General features: G+C 44.3%; 1 long non-coding RNA gene across 2 annotated transcripts in view; it reads right to left on the bottom strand.

Moving 5' to 3' along the window:
- Positions 1 to 12,448: 12,448 nt before the first annotated feature.
- LOC121136862 overlaps positions 12,449 to 16,252 on the bottom strand; it is a 42,553-nt gene continuing 38,749 nt past the window's right edge. For both annotated transcript variants that reach the window (XR_005874033.1, XR_005874032.1), the window contains one exon: positions 12,449 to 12,693. This is a non-coding gene — a long non-coding RNA (uncharacterized LOC121136862). The remainder of the gene's footprint in view (positions 12,694 to 16,252) is intronic.

Genomic DNA, 16,252 nt, shown 5'->3' with positions numbered 1-16,252 from the left:
ACCACAGTGGGGAGCATGGACACAGGTAGGCAGGCATGGTTCTGGAGCAGTATAGCTCAGAGTGCACATCTTATCAGGAACTTTCAGACAGAGAATAGGGCTGGTGTGGCTTTTGAAACCCCTCAAATATGGCCACACTTTCTCCAAGGCTACACCTCCTGATCCTTCTCAAATAGTTCCACCAGCTAGTCACCAAGCATTTAAATATATGGGCCTATGGGGCCCATTCTCACTCAAATCACCATGTGAAATATCCTCTAGCTTACTTCATTTTTCTTTGCTAGATTGTCTGACACTAGTATGTTGCATGACAATTAGTCTCCCAGGAGAAAACATTTAGTCATTTCATTAGGTGCCATATCCAATATTGACATATTATAAAAAGTTTTCTATTATCATATGTTAATTATACATAGTAATAAGTTTCATTATGACATTTGCATATATGTATGCAATATATTTTTATCATATTAACCACATTACCTTCTCTTGTCTCTCTCCTTCTCCTAAGTCTCTTCTTCCAGTTGCAGGGAGATTAGTTGATTAAACCCTTTTCTCCTTTCATGCCTCTGTGTGTGTGTGTGTGTGTGTGTGTGTGTGTGTGTGTGAGAGAGAGAGAGAGAGACAGACAGACACACACACACACATACACACACACACACACACAGAGCAATGAGTTTTGTTATTATTTAACCAATTTATGTTGTTTACAGGAGCATGGGCAAGGAGCATTTATAAGAACAGTGGAAGAAAATGTCTATCACTCTCCCAGAAGCCCATAGATCCTCAGGAGGAAGGGCAGGGACTTGTAAACCCTGTCTGCCTCTGTGAAATGTTGATGGGACCAATTTTGTACAAGTCATGGACATCCAATTACAGATGCTGTGAGTTAAAGAATGCAAAGCTCATGTCATGTCATGTCCAGAAGACAGAGTTGCACAATACCCCACCCCTTCTTCTGGCTCAAGTTTCATCTTCTACCATGTTTCCAGAGTCGTGGAAGATATGGCTTCCATTTGTGGCTGAGCATTCAACACCAATATTGAGATACTTAAATTTTTTTTTAGATTTACTTTTGTATGTGTCAGTTTGTGTGTACACATGCTATAACACACGTATGAAGGTTTGAGGACGACGTTTAGGAACCAGTTCTCTCCTTTTGCAATATATATTATTGGGATCACACTCAGGATATTCCGTTTGTCACTGAACCTTCTTGGCCCATATTGACATACACTTCTAAGTAAAGGTTTAAGTAAAAAAAAATGTGGGTATATGTGTACCATTCAGACAAACAGGGCTTGCCTCCTAGTTCTTTCTCTTTAATATAGCATTAAAAAAATGGAATAGCAAATTATATCTCATCATTCATTAGTGTTGATTAAGGCCATCACTGCAGCTCTCTCTCTGTCTCTCTGTCTCTCTCTCTCTCTTTTCTTTTCAGTGAAAAACTTCTTCAAAACTCCACTTTGAGGGTCTGTCACTCATTTGCATGAGTCAGGGAAGTCACTGAGGAGTCTGCATTGGGAATGCTGCTGTTTTGCTTATAATTATAACTCTCACTCAGGGACAGCCAGGCAGAAGGGCCACAGCAAATAACCCCAATTAGAAAATGACATGTTTGCTGAAAAAATTCCCCAAAGACTTCTGCAGGGACCGGGCTTTCTGACACTCACCACTTTCTCAGGCAAACAACTGCCTGGATGAAAACATCGCAAATCAACCAAAGGGCTAGGCTTGCCTTTTGAGTCCCACACGGGGCCTACATTATCCAGCAATTGCAGGCAGGCCCCACTTAAAAATGGAGGCATGGGGAGGCAGGAATTGGAGCCCCTCGGACATGGGACTAACTAGGATCTTTTTTAAATTTGGTGTTTAGAGAAAAGGCCTTGCTTTGCAGCCCCACCTGGTCTTGGGTTTCAGACATTGCTGCCTTAGTCAACTTTCTGAGTGCTGGTGTTGTAGGTGTGTGCCAACAGTCCTCCTTGGACCGGGACTTTAGAGGAGTGTTTAGGGACTGAGTGGTTTTGTGTGTGTGTGTGTGTGGTATGTGCGTTTGTTGTGTGTGGCATGTATGTGTAGTTTGTGTATGTATGCATGTGTTGTATATGTATGTGTGTGTGTTTGTGGTGTATGTGTATGGTGAAATATGTATGTGGTATGTGGTGCTCCTTTGCAGAGGTGAAGATGAACAAGGATGCCAAGGAGCCTATAACTGGACCCACTTTCTCTCCTCTGACTTCTTTCACCACCACAAATAAGGACACAACACTCTTGTTTGTTTTTATTATACAGACTAATCTCCTTGGCCCCTTATGTAATCCAATCTGAAGTCAGACTTTCGAGATCGCTTAGAGAAGTGTCAAGATTAATTAGGGTTCCAGATAGATTGAAATCCTATATTTACCAGGACAGGCAGGCTTAGAGTAAAATTATAAAAAAACTGTGTTTCATAAGGAATTCTTACCTGTGTTTCTGTAACAACTATGCTAACAAAAATAAAATTAAAACAAATAGTGCTGAAAAGATGGTTTAGTGGCTAGGAGAGAACATTGCTCTTGTAGAGAAACTGAGTTAGGTTCCCAGCACCCATGCTGGCTGGCTTTCAACTCTCCATAACTCAAGCTCCATGGGATCCAACTCTTCCAACCTCCATGGGCACCACGTATGTGCATACCCTCTCCCCCACTCCACATATTTACTCATAATTTATAAAACAGTGTTTTCTCCTCCTAATAAGGCCCTAATGTTACCAGCAAGCTGGCATGAGAAGATCCAAGAAGACATCATGAAACAACTGGAAGAAACGGAAGTCTTCCTTCACTTGTCTGTATGGAGATCTCCCTTAGACCTTATGCGACACCCAGAAAGACTCTCAAGTTGTAGTGGACACTCTTGGACTACTACAAGCCCCAAAGATGCTGTACACCATAGAATCTCAGTCAGTAATTAACATATCCAACTGAGTAAAAATAAATAAGTAAAAACAAAAGAAATGTGAAATGAGAGCAAAGGTCTAGAATAATTAAAACCTTCATTATTGCTGGTGGAATTGTGAATGCTACAAATGCTTTTAGGAACTTTTAGGCAGTGTTACACACACATAACACACACACACTCACTTTTTTCTACAATCCCAACAACTTCACTGCAGGGTGTATAGTACTTAACAGACAGACCTGTGCTCAGAGGTCCACCAGATGCCATGTATTGACGTGTTTAAAGGCCATGAGTTTAAATAGCAAACTAACCACATTCCTATCAACAGTGGAATGGCAAAATGAATTGATGCGAGGTGACCCAAGAGAATCCTATGAACAAAAGTGTACATGGATGTACAGACACATGAATGACTCTCATTTAACATATAGAAGTTAGATATAGAAGTATGCATAATATAACATTCCATTTATATACAAAACAGAAACAGGCAAACTGCACAATACTGTTGTTTGTGGTATAGTTGGGGATGGAAGGGTCTGGAAGCAGGTATGAGGAGGGCTCTATGTTACTAGGGACTTTCTGTGTCTTAATCAAGGGCATTCTTTTACATGTGCCATTTTCAAAAGAGTTACTGAGTTCTTTCTGTGGGATGATCCTTCTGTACACTGTAAATATGTCTTATTCTCATTGGTTGATAATAAAGCTGAATTGGCCTATAGCAAGGCAGAATAAGGCTAGGCAGGAAAGCCAAACTGGAGATAGAGAGAGGAAGAAGGGCAGAGTCAGGAGAGACCTGAGCCAGCCACTGCTAGAGAGTAGGTAAAGCTGTGAGCCATGTGGCAATACATAGATTAACAGAAATGGGTTTATTTAAGTGTAAGTACTAGTTAGTAATAAGCCTGAACCATTGACTGAGCTTTTGTAATTAATGTAAGCATTTGTGTGTTTGTTTGGGACCAGGCAGTTGGTACAGAAAAGCTCCGCCTCTGTTTACAAGTTCTATTAAGTGTCTTTTTCTATACTTGCATAAGATTCCATTAAAACATCAAAATGTTTGGCACTACTTAATGAAAGCTTTGCATTTCCTCCAAAGCTAAGACTCTCTTCTCATCCCTGGGTAGGTTGTGCTGGCTAATTTTATGTCAGCTTGACAAAAGCTAGAGTTATCTGAGAGGAGGGAACCTCAGTTGAGAAAATTCCTCCATGAGATCTGGCTGTCGGCAAGCCTGCCAGGCATTGCCCTAATTGGTGATTGATAGGGGAGGGCCCAGCAATTGTGGGTGGGGCCATCCCTGAGCATCACCTGAGTTCTATAAGAAAGCAGGCTGAGCAAGCCACGAAGAGCAACCCCTCTATGAACTCATCAACTCCTGTCTCCAAGTTCGTACTCTGACTTCCTTCAGTGATGGGCTATGATGTGGATGTGTAAGCCAGATAAACCCTCTGCTCCCCACCTTGTTTTGGTCATGGTGTTTCATTATAGCGATAGTAACCCTAACTAAGACAAGTTGGTACCAGGATAGTGAGGTGTTGCTGTGACAGACCTGTCCATGTTTTTTGGAGGGTTGTGGAAGGACCTTAAACCTTGGGCTAGAAAAGCCATTGAGTATTGAGAGCTCATTGACTCGTTCTGTAGGAGTTTGGAAGGGAAGAATGAGAACAGTGTAGATGATGGAGGCTTAATTTGTGAAGTTTCAGGGGGGAAGCAAAGACTCTACCAGGACTTTTGTGTGAAGACTCTGCGGTGTGTGGTCAGCAGGAGCTGAAGAGTCACTAGTGATTAATGAGGGACCAGAACCATTGAAGTCAAACCTTTTGTTACTGGGACAATCCGTTCTGGTCAGCTGGAGCTAAAAAATTAGCAATGATTAAGAGGAGACCAGCATCACTGAGGTGAAATGTTCTGGGAAGTGCTTCCTCAGGGTCAGCACACAGAAGCTGTGTTCCAGAGGCAGCCAAGGATATATCTCTTACATTACAAATTTTGTAATGTAAGAGTCACCCTGGTGGTATTGATTTCGAGGTCATGAAGGGCCTGGCTGAGTAGCTGAGTCCCTGGAACGATGAGAAACCAGGAGAGGCCTCGGGAACAGTTGAAGACTCAGGATTGAAGGGGTCATGCAGAGAAGTTGAGATCTGGTTCCATGAAGAGGCCAAGAGAGGCTACTGGTAAAAGTGCAGCCCAGTTGCAGCAGAGACCCCAGCCCTTTGGAGATGCCAGTACCATGGGAAGATCACCAAGAACAGCGGCAGCAGTGGAGTGGAACCAGCTGGAGCCTAAAGCAGCTGTGTGTGCTGCAGAGGGTGGAGGCAGACAAGTGACCCAAACCCTTGGAGGAGCCCAGAAGGTGGTGAGTGAGCCCCAGATAATTGTATATTGAGGTTTTACACTTTGGGGAGTTTGGTTTTGGTTTGGTTACACAGTTAGTTGTAACTGTGCCCTGGTTCTTCTCTCTTGAGGTAAGAAAGTATTTAACTTGTTTTTGATTTTACAGGAGCCCAAAGTTGAGAGATTAAATGTTTAAAAAGATAATAGGTTTTAAAAGAGACATTGGATTTTTTTAAAGGAGACTGATTTTGTGTTTGATGGGATGTGGTGCTGCATACCTTTAATCCCAGAACTTGGAAGACAGAGGCAGGTGGATCTCTGTGAGTTCAATGCAAGCATGGTCTACAGAGTCAGATCCAGGACAGGCCCCAAAGTTAAACAGAGAAACCCTGTCTCATAAAACCAAAAAACAATAGTGTTTGAATTGGTAAAGACTATGGGACTGTTTATGTTTGCAAAATGTTTTATATTGTGATATTGATATTAATGTGTGATCTTGGGCATGAACAAGAAAGGAAAAATCATGGTTTAACAGTTACATGCTGTGTGTCAAGTCTGTAAGTGGTCAATTGTGTTGTCTAATTTTATGTCAACTTGACAAAAGCTGGAGTTACTTGAGAAGAAAGAACCTCAATTGACAAAAGTCCTCCATCTAGCTGTATGGCATTTTCTTAATTAATGATTGATGGTGGAGGGCCCAGCCCATTGTGGGTGGTGCCAGTGCTGGTGGTCTTGGGTGGTATAAGAAAGCAGGCTGAGATTCCATTCTTAGGCATACACCCAAAGAATGCACGTTCATACCATTCATACCACATGGACATCTGTTCAACTATGTTCATAGCAACATTATTTGTAATAGCCAGAATCCGGAAGCAACCTAGATGCCCCTCAACTGAAGAATGGATAAAGAAAATGTGATGCATTTACACAATGGAATACTACTTATCCATAAAAGTAAAAAACCCAAAATCTTGAAATTCACAGGCAAATGGATGGAACTAGAAGAAACCATCCTGACAGTGAGGTAACTCAGATACAGATAGACAAACATGGTATGTACTCACTCATAAGTGGATATTAGACATAGAGCAAAGGATAACCAGGCTACAGTCCTCAACCCCAGAGAAGCTAGGAAACAAGGAGGACCCTAAGAGACATACATGGACCCCCGAGAAGAGGAAAGGGACAGATCTCCTGAGAAAATTGGGAGTTTGTGGGGAGGGGATGCAGGAGAAAGAGGAGGGGGAGGAGAACATGAGGGATAAGGAAGGCTGAGCTGGGGGTAGAACAGAGGAGGGCAAGGAAAGAGTTACCATGATAGGGGGAGTCATTGTGGGCTTAACGGGAAACCTGGCGCTAGGGAAATTTCCCTGTCTCACTTTCCTCTGGAAGCACTCCTTTAGAAAGCTACTTTGCAAGATTCAGGCTTCAGGCTCTGGTTCAATAGATCCTAACCTTTCAGACTGGCAACCTTTAGGGAGGTTGGAATACCTTCTGATTCCATTGCAGGGCCTCTGCCCACTGATGGTGTTGTACTTGCCAACAGTCTTGTTTGCAGGGCTCTCCATGCAAGTGGTGACATGTCCTCATCAATGCCCAGGAGGCTCTGCTGACCCCTCAGAGGGTCTTTGGAAATACTGAGTGCCTTGCCTTGACAAATCCCAGGAGGCCTAATCATCTAGTGTTGTTACCTGTCCTGTAATGGGCTGTTTCTCCTAGTGTAGGAGGGCTGGCTGGGAGGAAGGCTCTCGTTCATGCTAGTCCCTAGAGTATGAAGGATGTTAGGTTGGTTAGTGTTGGTAACCAATGTGTCAGGATTGGGGATCACGTAGGAGACAAGCCTCCAGTTACACATATGAGGGATGGTTTCAATTAGGTTAACCTGTGGGCATGCCTGTGAGGGCTGACTTGGAGACAAGCCTCCAGGTACACATATGAGGGGTGGCTTCAATTAGGTTAACCTGTGGGCATGCCTGTGAGGGCTGACTTGGACTAGGTTGATTGAGGCGGGGAGACCCAGCCTACAGAGGGGTAGCACCATGTCCTGGTCTCAGTCCTTGAGTGCATAAAAAGAAGGATGCTATCTGTGTACAAGCTTTTACCGCTCCCTTCTCTCTGACAGCAGGTGCAGTGTGACCACCTCCCAGTAGTCTGGATGCCCAGCCTTCCCCACTGTGATGGACCACACCTTAAACTGTGAGTGATAACCCACTTTCCTCCAGCTGCTGGGGTTAGGATGTCTTATCACAGCACAGAAAAGTAACTAGGTCAGGATCTGTGGCTGTCACACTTTTGAGGCTTCTCTTAAAGGGAGGGTTTGGACATCCAGCTCACCCACGTTGAGAGCTGTGTATTCTTAGTATGATCTCCTTTAGACAGAGGCCACAAGAAGGTGAAGTTGTTATTAGATGACTTTTTTGTATATTTATACCTGATGATTATTGAGTCCTGATAAGACAGTGAAAATGCTCTATTAATATCCCACTACACTGAAATACTCAATGTTTTAGAACAAGTTCCAGAAAGAGCATTTTTCTTTTGCTTATTGCATTATTCATTAGTCCCTGGGTTGTCTTGATATTTTCTCTCTTTAATTTTCTTGTGTGGCTCATCAGAGTCTTTGAATTCTTTATACACTGGAAAGAAAGCTGGTTAACTCTTCTCAGCTTTGAGAGGATGCTGTCAGCAGCAGGACCCCAGATGTTGCACTTGGAGCCCCTGGGAGCCTGTGGTCTTCTTCCGCATTGTCTCCCCTGGTTTTGTGGTCAGGTGTGAAACTCTGCAGCCAGGTCCTATCTTGAGGAGCCAGGTAGTTCGTTGGGGAGCATGATGAACTAGTGGGAGACCTCTGCAATTACCTCCGAAGCCCAGTCTAGTGATCTCTGTGGTGTAATCTCCCCTGCTTCAAACGAGGCAGCTTTGTCACACGAACCCCAGATCACCATTGTCTGCTACTGTGATTTCAGCTTTCTTGAAATTTGTGCTTATGTGGAATTAGCTGGTGTGGTAACAGTGGCTCTCAGCCTGTGTTGGTCCCCACCCCTTTGGCAAACCTCTAAATCCAGAAATATTTGCATTATGATCCATAACAGTGGCAAAAATGACAGTTATGAAGTAGTAATACAGTAATTGTATGGTTGGGGGTCACCACAACATGAGGAACTGTATTAAAGGATCACAGCTTTAGGGAGGTTGAGAACCACTGTGTTAGAAGAAATTGATGTCACCATGTCCTCGAGACAGGCTGATCCCGGCTCTCCCAGTATATCAGGACAGCGTGATGATTTGGAGGGATGCCAGGCCCTCTGAACACATGTCTCTTCAGTGATGCTCCTGCCCGTCTCCTTTTAGAAACTCTGATTCTGTCTTGGAAATAAGTTCAGGGACACAGGACCTCTGCAGACAGCAGCCTTGTGCGTTCCTACAAACAGAGCTGATGTGGTTCCTATTTTAACCAACTCACCCGCTTGGCAACTGAGCGAAAACACTAAACAGCTTGTTGCTAGCTTCTGTCACTGTCAAAGAAAGCTGTTTTCTCAAAGGCCTCTGAGCCCTCTTCTATTAAGAAATTTGATAAATATAGTTCAGCAACTGTGTAGTCCATCCTGCATTTGCAGCCAACGTTCCATTCTTACCAGGTAGGACCGCAGCGACTTAAAAACGTCTCGTTTGGGCTCTGATTAAAGACTATGGTGAGCCCAGTTTCTTCATTCTGTTTCCCAGATCTGAGTGTCTGTCCTTCCCTCACCACACCGTGATCCTGCACCTTCCTCCTCACAGCCTGTTTCTGGAGCCGCCCGGGGCTTTGCTCACGGGTGTGACCTTTTCACAGTCCATTGGCAAGTTTGAAAATAAAGGCAGCAGGGTGAAGGACAACACGCGGGTCATAGGAAGATGAAAACTGACCATTTTGGCTTCCCCGTGGGAGGATTAGTGAGCACTGGCTGTCCAGCCAGGCTGCTCCTAGGTGGCCCCCCTTTTCCAGGCTCCTGTGGAGTTGGGCATACCTGGCCTCAGCTATCTGCCCGTCACCCTGGTCCACTTGTTCCCTTCTCAGACACCCTAGAGCTGTGCGTGAGCCATGGGCTGCCAACTGCCCAGATGAGTCCCAAAGTAAGAAGTGTGGCATAATGAGGGAAAGAGGGGCTGCAGGGGCTGGAAGTCTAAGGCAAGGCTGAGGAGGAAGGCCCAGTCTGTGATCTTAAAGCCATGTGCAGGGAATCTGGAGTTAGCACAGGCTGATGGGACACGGGCCCTGGAGAGGCTGGCACTATGCACCCCCACTTTCTCCTCAGTTCCCCTGTCTCCGCTGTTTACTCACAATGGTATGTGCAGTGGCTGCTTTTGCTTTGAAAAAAGAAATTTTATTTCCTTGCCTATCTATGTATGTTAAAATCTCTTTAGAAAAAAGCAGTCGAGTGAAGGTTTTCTGGTATTCAAAGAGAAGCAGGAGGCGGAGAAACAACGAGACTGCTGCAGTGTCCACTGCTCATACGAAGAGCTCACAAGTGTCTTATTTTGAAAACGTGCTGGCCCTTTTGCTCACCTGTGTCCTCGTACCCCCTTCTTTTTTATTTGTTTATTTATTTACTTATTTATTTATTTTTATTTTTAAATTTCAATTTAAATTAGAAACAAGGTTGCTTCACAAGTCAGTTCCAGGTCCCTCTCCGTTTTCCTCCCCTCCTCCCATGTCCTTCCTCCCAACCCCCCCCCCAATTTTCCCTCATTTCCCCAGGGAGGGTGAGGCCATCCATGGGGGTGTCCATAGTCTGTCATTTCATCCAAGGCAGGGCCTAGACCCTCCCCCAAGAGTTCAGGGTGAGAGTGCATCTCACATTGTTGGATGGGTACCCAAAGTCCATTTGTATGCCCAGGATAAATACTGATCTACTACCCAAGGCTCAATAGATTACCTAGGTTCCTCACTGACACCCACATTCAGGGGGTCTTGATCAGTCCCATGCTGGAATCGCAGGCATCAAGAGCTAACTGTTGTCAGGTCAGCTGTTTCTGGGTGTTAAACCAGCCTAGTCTTAATCCCTTTGGTCATCAATCCTCCCTTCTGTCACTGGATTTCTTGAGTTCAGCTCAGTACTTTACCTTGGGAGTATGCCTCTTCTTCCATCAGCCACTGAATGACGGTTCTGTTTCCCAGACTCTCTGGCCATGGGATTGTAGGCTGGCACCCCCTAGATCTATGTCTAAAATCCATATATGAGAGAGTACATGCCATGTTTCTCTTTTTGTGACTGGGTTACCTCGCTTAGGATGGTTTCTTATAGTGCCATCCATTTGCATGCAAATCTCAGGATTCCATTGTTTTTTTCTGCTGAATAGTACTCCATTGTGTAAATGTACCACATTTTCTCTATCCACTCTTCGGTTGAGGGGCATCTAGGTTGCTTCCAAGTTCTGGCTATTACAAATAATGCTGCTATGAAGATAGTGGAACAGATATCCTTGTTGTATGAATGGGTATCTTTTGGATATATGCCTAAGAGTGGAGTTGCTTGATCTTGTGGTAGGCTGATTTCTGTGGTAGGAGATTCCTGAGGAATCTCCATAACTGATTTCCAAAGTGGCTGAACAAGTTGGCACTCCCACCAGCAATGGAGGAGTGTTCCCCTTTCACCACATCCTTTCCAGCATAAATTGTCGGTGTTTTTGATTTTAGCCATTCTGACAGGAGTGAGATGGTATCTCAGAGTTGTTTTGATTTGCATTTCCGGGATGGCTAAGGATGTTGAGCACTTTCTCAAGTGCCTCTCAGCCATTTTAGACTCCTCTATTGAAAATTCTCTATTTAGTTCTGCAGCCCACTTTTTAATTGGTTCCTTTGGTGTTTTGGAGACCTGCTTCTTGAGTTCTTTGTAAATTTTGGAGATCAGCCCTCTGTCAGATGTGGGGCTAGTGAATATATTTTCCCATTCTGTGGGCTGCCTTTTTGTCTTGCTGACTGTGTCCTTTGCCTTACAGAAGCTTCTCAGTTTCAGGAGGTCCCATTTATTAATTGTTGATCTCACTGTCTGTGTTACTGGTGTTATGTTCAGGAAGCTGTCTCCTGTACCAGTTTGTTCAAGGGTACCACCCTTTTTTCTTCTAAGAGGTTCAGTGTGGCTCAATATTGTTCACCCCTCTGGTACCCCACATTTATTCAATCCACATTCAGCATTGCTGTCTAATCCATTCTGACCAAGCTTCCTTCTCAGACAGTGGGATTTGCAAGATGAAAAACATGAGCTCAAGGCCTCCAGATGCCTCATCAGGCAAAAATCTCTCAAACACATTCTTTTTCTCTGTGGTCTGCTGGAGTGGGTGGTCACATGGCATTCTGAAGTTAACTGACAATCAGAATGTTCATAGTTGTCTGAAAACTGGAATAGGAAAAGATTGCCCAGAGAAGACAAGGCTGAGGAACTCAGTAAACGGTTTCAGTGGAAGTCCCTGTCCTTAGAGAAACCAAAGACCATGTGGAGATGCGGAGTCTACACTGATGAAAAACAGGTAACTTCAAAGATTATCTAGGATACTTTGCCCCTTCTCCCCAGATATGCACCATGACTCCAGTCGAGAGCACCTGTGTTCCCTAATTGTTCTGTTTAAGCAGCTGTCTCCACCAGGAATGCGGTTTCTATTAACAACAGATCTTTCTTGAGCACTTGGGTAGAAGATTGTACTAACGGCATATATATGTCACCCTTTCTCGTTTAGTCCCCAAGGCTAAATTCTGAGATATAGATGATATATGCATCTTTAAGCTACATAAGTGAGGTATGAAATCTTAAGATGTCCAAGATCATTTTGGTGGTAAAAGGCAGACTTAGGTGCTCCGGCCCAGACAGTCTCTTCCTAGAGAGTGTCTTTATCTCCCAAGTACACCTGACAGAGACAGTGACTGCCCTAAGTATCCTTCTAGGGCCAGGCTGCATTCATGAGAATGTCTTTTCCTGGGATACAGCAGACCTTTGTAAGTGATCTCACAGTCTAGGCGAGGTTTCATGTTCGGTGTGGCACTTCATGCTGACCTGTAGCACAGCTGTGCAAACCCCTGTGTAGGCTTCTTCAGGCCCATGCTGTGGTACGCGTGTCTCTCATCTCTCCTTACTGCTTACGGGAGGTCCCCACTATTTTGACTAGTATAAAAATTAACCAGATAAAAAGCTGATACTTTGCTAGGACTCTACAGTATAGGTTAGTTAATTCATTATCAGTATAATACCATTTGTCAGACTCCAAAGCTCACCTCCCACGGGACCTTGACCTCCCGGTGGGAGGGATGGCAGGCAGTGCAGGGTTGTCCACTGTTAGATGAACTGGAATGGCTGGAGGGCATTCCTCGGAGGTGAACTCCTCCCAAGCAGGGTTTCTGTTTCACGGCATAGGAAATCCAAGCATCAGCAGCAGAGACAGCCCCAGTGCTGGAAAGTGGCAAAAACAAAACAAACGGATCGACTCCAACAGCCGGAGAGCATGCCCCTCGAGGTGATGTCAGACACATGAACCATCGGATGTAATCAGAATTCATGAGCACTGGTTTCTCTTTGCACAATTAAAACTAGGTTTTGCTATTCCTGGGAATCGTATTTTTAGTTTAAGCTGGGTGTAATGAGAACTCTAAAAATAACATTGTGAAAGGTGAAGCTAAGTGGAGGGGGCTGAGTTCACCCTAGCGCTGAGGCAATAAAACATTACCCACAGTCCACTTAAAGCCCTTCAGCCCTGGGGTAACGTTCTTGCTTTAATAGAAGTTTGGTTCATCCTGTTTGGACCCAAGTCAGTTTCCATTGACGTGGTGGTGGTCTGGCGGACAGGAACTCTGAATGAGCTATTAGACGGTTTTATAGCTGTTGAAACAGCCCCCCCAGGGGGTGTCAGCTGCTTTCACAGGGGCTCTGGATACACTGAGGTGGGAGTCTCAGGGCTTTGAGTGTTGGACCACCACACAGCTGGCCAGGTCACAGCCTTCCAGCATGATGGCTCCTCTCAGAATCAGGCTTCTTAAGCTTAGACTGCCCCAAGGGAAGCCGATAGTAATGATCCCTGGGCTGGCAAGTGAGAGGACTCTGGCACGCCTGCAACCTCAGACCCAAGCACGGCACAGTAGCGTGCGGAGATTATGATACATGCCTTGTAACAGAGGTGAGAAACGCCAAGATTTTAATAAGTCCAGGCTTTGGAAGGGACATAGACTTCCTGGATTGAAAAGCCCCATATTAACTGTTCCACCCACAGTTTCTTCAACACACATGTGCCCTCACAGCACACAAACCCCTCCATGCGCGTGCGCATTGCCAGGTTCCTGCTTTCCTTGCTTGAGACGGACCTGACCTCAGCAGTGACGGTCATTATCAAGTTTCTTATCGCATCCTTGCCATCCAATAACTCGATGTCTCTTGTCCCCAGGGCAGTGCTAATGAGGCTGATGTCACTGACCTTCTTCTGCTGATCTACTTGATGTCAGTCTCTTGTGCCCAGGGATGTTTTGATTTGCTTTCGTTTGCCCGTTTGTTTAAATTTAACCTGCAAGTCTGGGTCTGGGGTAAAATCGCTGACTCTGCTGTCTCTTGGTTCACAAAAATCTTGCTTTGCTTGTAAATAAGATCTGAGATAAACTAGTCCTGTACGGGCACAAGTGTATGGAGAACACTGAATGTGTTCACTGGCAGGATTGTTACAGGAAGGATAATATCTGCTAGAGTAAAGGAACCCTGGTTCTCTGAGCAACGTTACCCCAAAGCAATTCCAGCAATGAGTTCTGGGATCTTGGACATCTGACCATACTTATTGTGTCTTCTTCAAGGATAGGCAAGAGCCAGTTACTTTCTTTTCTAACTTGAGCAAACAAGCAATTCTTATTTTTCTGTGTACACAAATGCTTCCTGGGGCTGAGGTTGTCATGTGAGTATTGTAAATACACAGTTACTATCAGTAGGTTGAAACAACCTCCTGTCCTTTCCTTCCCGGTCAGAGAAGCCTTGGTTTTAACAGTGGCAGGGTGTTTGCAAATGGTCAAGTCTAACTCCATCACTTTTATACCCATGTCAAATTGCAGGCTGGAGAAACTGCTTTCTCAACATTAATTGACATTCAGTGTGGTTTTGGAGTTAAAGACCCAAGGCAAGCTCTTTCAGGGCTTTGCTGTGGATTCTTAAGGTCTACCCAAGAGAGTTTTCAGTGGCTTCGATTGTTTTCCCTATAGTCTTTGTTTTTGTGCCCCTTTGCCCAGTGACAACATGGAGTACATCCACTTTTGTTCCCCCTTAACAAGTCTTCCCTAAAACCACAATCAAGAAGTGAGCAGGCCAGCGTGCTCACACTGCCACACGAATGACTGACCAGGCCGCTTTCTTATGTATGCGCCCTGTAAACATTAGACTGAACTTGTGGTCACATCTCTTCATAGCATCCAAGCAGTCAGGAGTACAGTGTGGGAAGAGATGGGTAAATTAGTCCATAGCTTGGATTTTAGGAGGCCAGATTTATACCTGTGAAAGAATTGTAGGCTGATAGACTTGGCAAAAGTCATTAATTCATGCAGCTACAGAAATGAGAATCCAAAGGAGAAAAGTGAGTTTTTCCCATGTTGAAGGAGCTGGTTAATGATGAGGTCAAAGCAAGCCTCTGGGATCTTTATGAAGGGCTAAATGGGTGTGATCGAACAAAGATGTCCCACTGGTGGTTCCTTCTCAGTCTTCTAAGAAATACTTAGTGTATATTTGTGTGGTATGTTTGCATTTATATGTAAGTACATGTATGTGTGCATGTGTAATGCACAGTATGTGTGTTTAAGGTGTGTATCTGATTGTAGTTTGTCTGGCATGTGCTATGGGTAATTGAGGAGTATACATTTGAGTAGTTTGTGCAGTGTGTGTGATGTATATTTATATAAATGTATATTTGTATGTGTGTATTTTATGTATATTTGTGATGTGTGTTTGTGTTCACTGAATGTGTGATATGTGTGTGCCCATAAGTGTGTGCATGTATGTGTGTGGGGTGTGTGTATGTACCACCCTAGCTGCCACAGCCTTTGGCTCTGAATGGGGGCAGAGCTTTAGCCCTGTCCTGTAGATGTTTATGTTCAATGGACTGTGAGCCCAGCAGAAGACACATAAGTACACAACACATAATTAGACCAGATTGGGCGCATTCAGGGTGGTATGGCCGTAGACCACAACACATAATTATAAACTGTCATAAGACTCCTGTAGCAATGATGCCTTGTTGTGAGAAGGAGAGGAAGTTCATTCAGACTGTCTGGATGAGGAATTAGCATTGGTGTGACAACTTCCATTTTCCTGAGTGCAGTGTCAGTTTTCTCTCCAGCTTGTCATCAATATTTGGCACAACTGATTAAACATGTCCTCTTAAAAGATGTTCCTTGACCCACGGGATCTCTCTCTCTCTCTCTCTCTCTCTCTCTCTCTCTCTCTCTCTCTCCCCCCTCTCTCTCTCTGTCTGTGTGTGTGTGTGTGTGTGTGTGTGTGTGTGTTTCTATCATAGAGCAAACATATCTTCTTTCTTCCTTAGCTGGTTCCTTCTCACGTCTTAACTTTCAAATAGTGAAGTGTCTGTCCAGAAATCAGCCCAGACTTTACCCTCAAACTCCTGATCCATATGCCAAATGGTGTTTTTGACTGTTTATCTGACTACTTAATAGGTACCTCTAACTTGACATAGACCCAAAGTAAAATTTCTCATCTCCCACCACATTTCCATCTCAATAAGCACAAATCCATCTGCTAAACAGCTAATGTCAAAACCTCAGAGTCATCTTGCATTCCTTCCTTCCTCTAATACTTCATTTCCAATATATCTGTAAGTCCTATAGAATTTGCTTGCAAAGTACGTCCAAGAACTAAACCACCTTCAACCACTCTAGACTTCCTACCTCTCTAGTGGTAGTCTCATTTCTTGCATGGGATTTCAGAAAACTTTCTAGTTGGTCTCACCATGTCTGCTTTTATCCCTCTGTGG

This window comes from Mesocricetus auratus, unplaced genomic scaffold (assembly GCF_017639785.1).
Source record: "Mesocricetus auratus isolate SY011 unplaced genomic scaffold, BCM_Maur_2.0 Super-Scaffold_100676, whole genome shotgun sequence".
Taxonomy (NCBI): Eukaryota; Metazoa; Chordata; class Mammalia; order Rodentia; family Cricetidae; genus Mesocricetus; species Mesocricetus auratus.
This window is presented reverse-complemented; position numbering and strand designations above follow the sequence as displayed.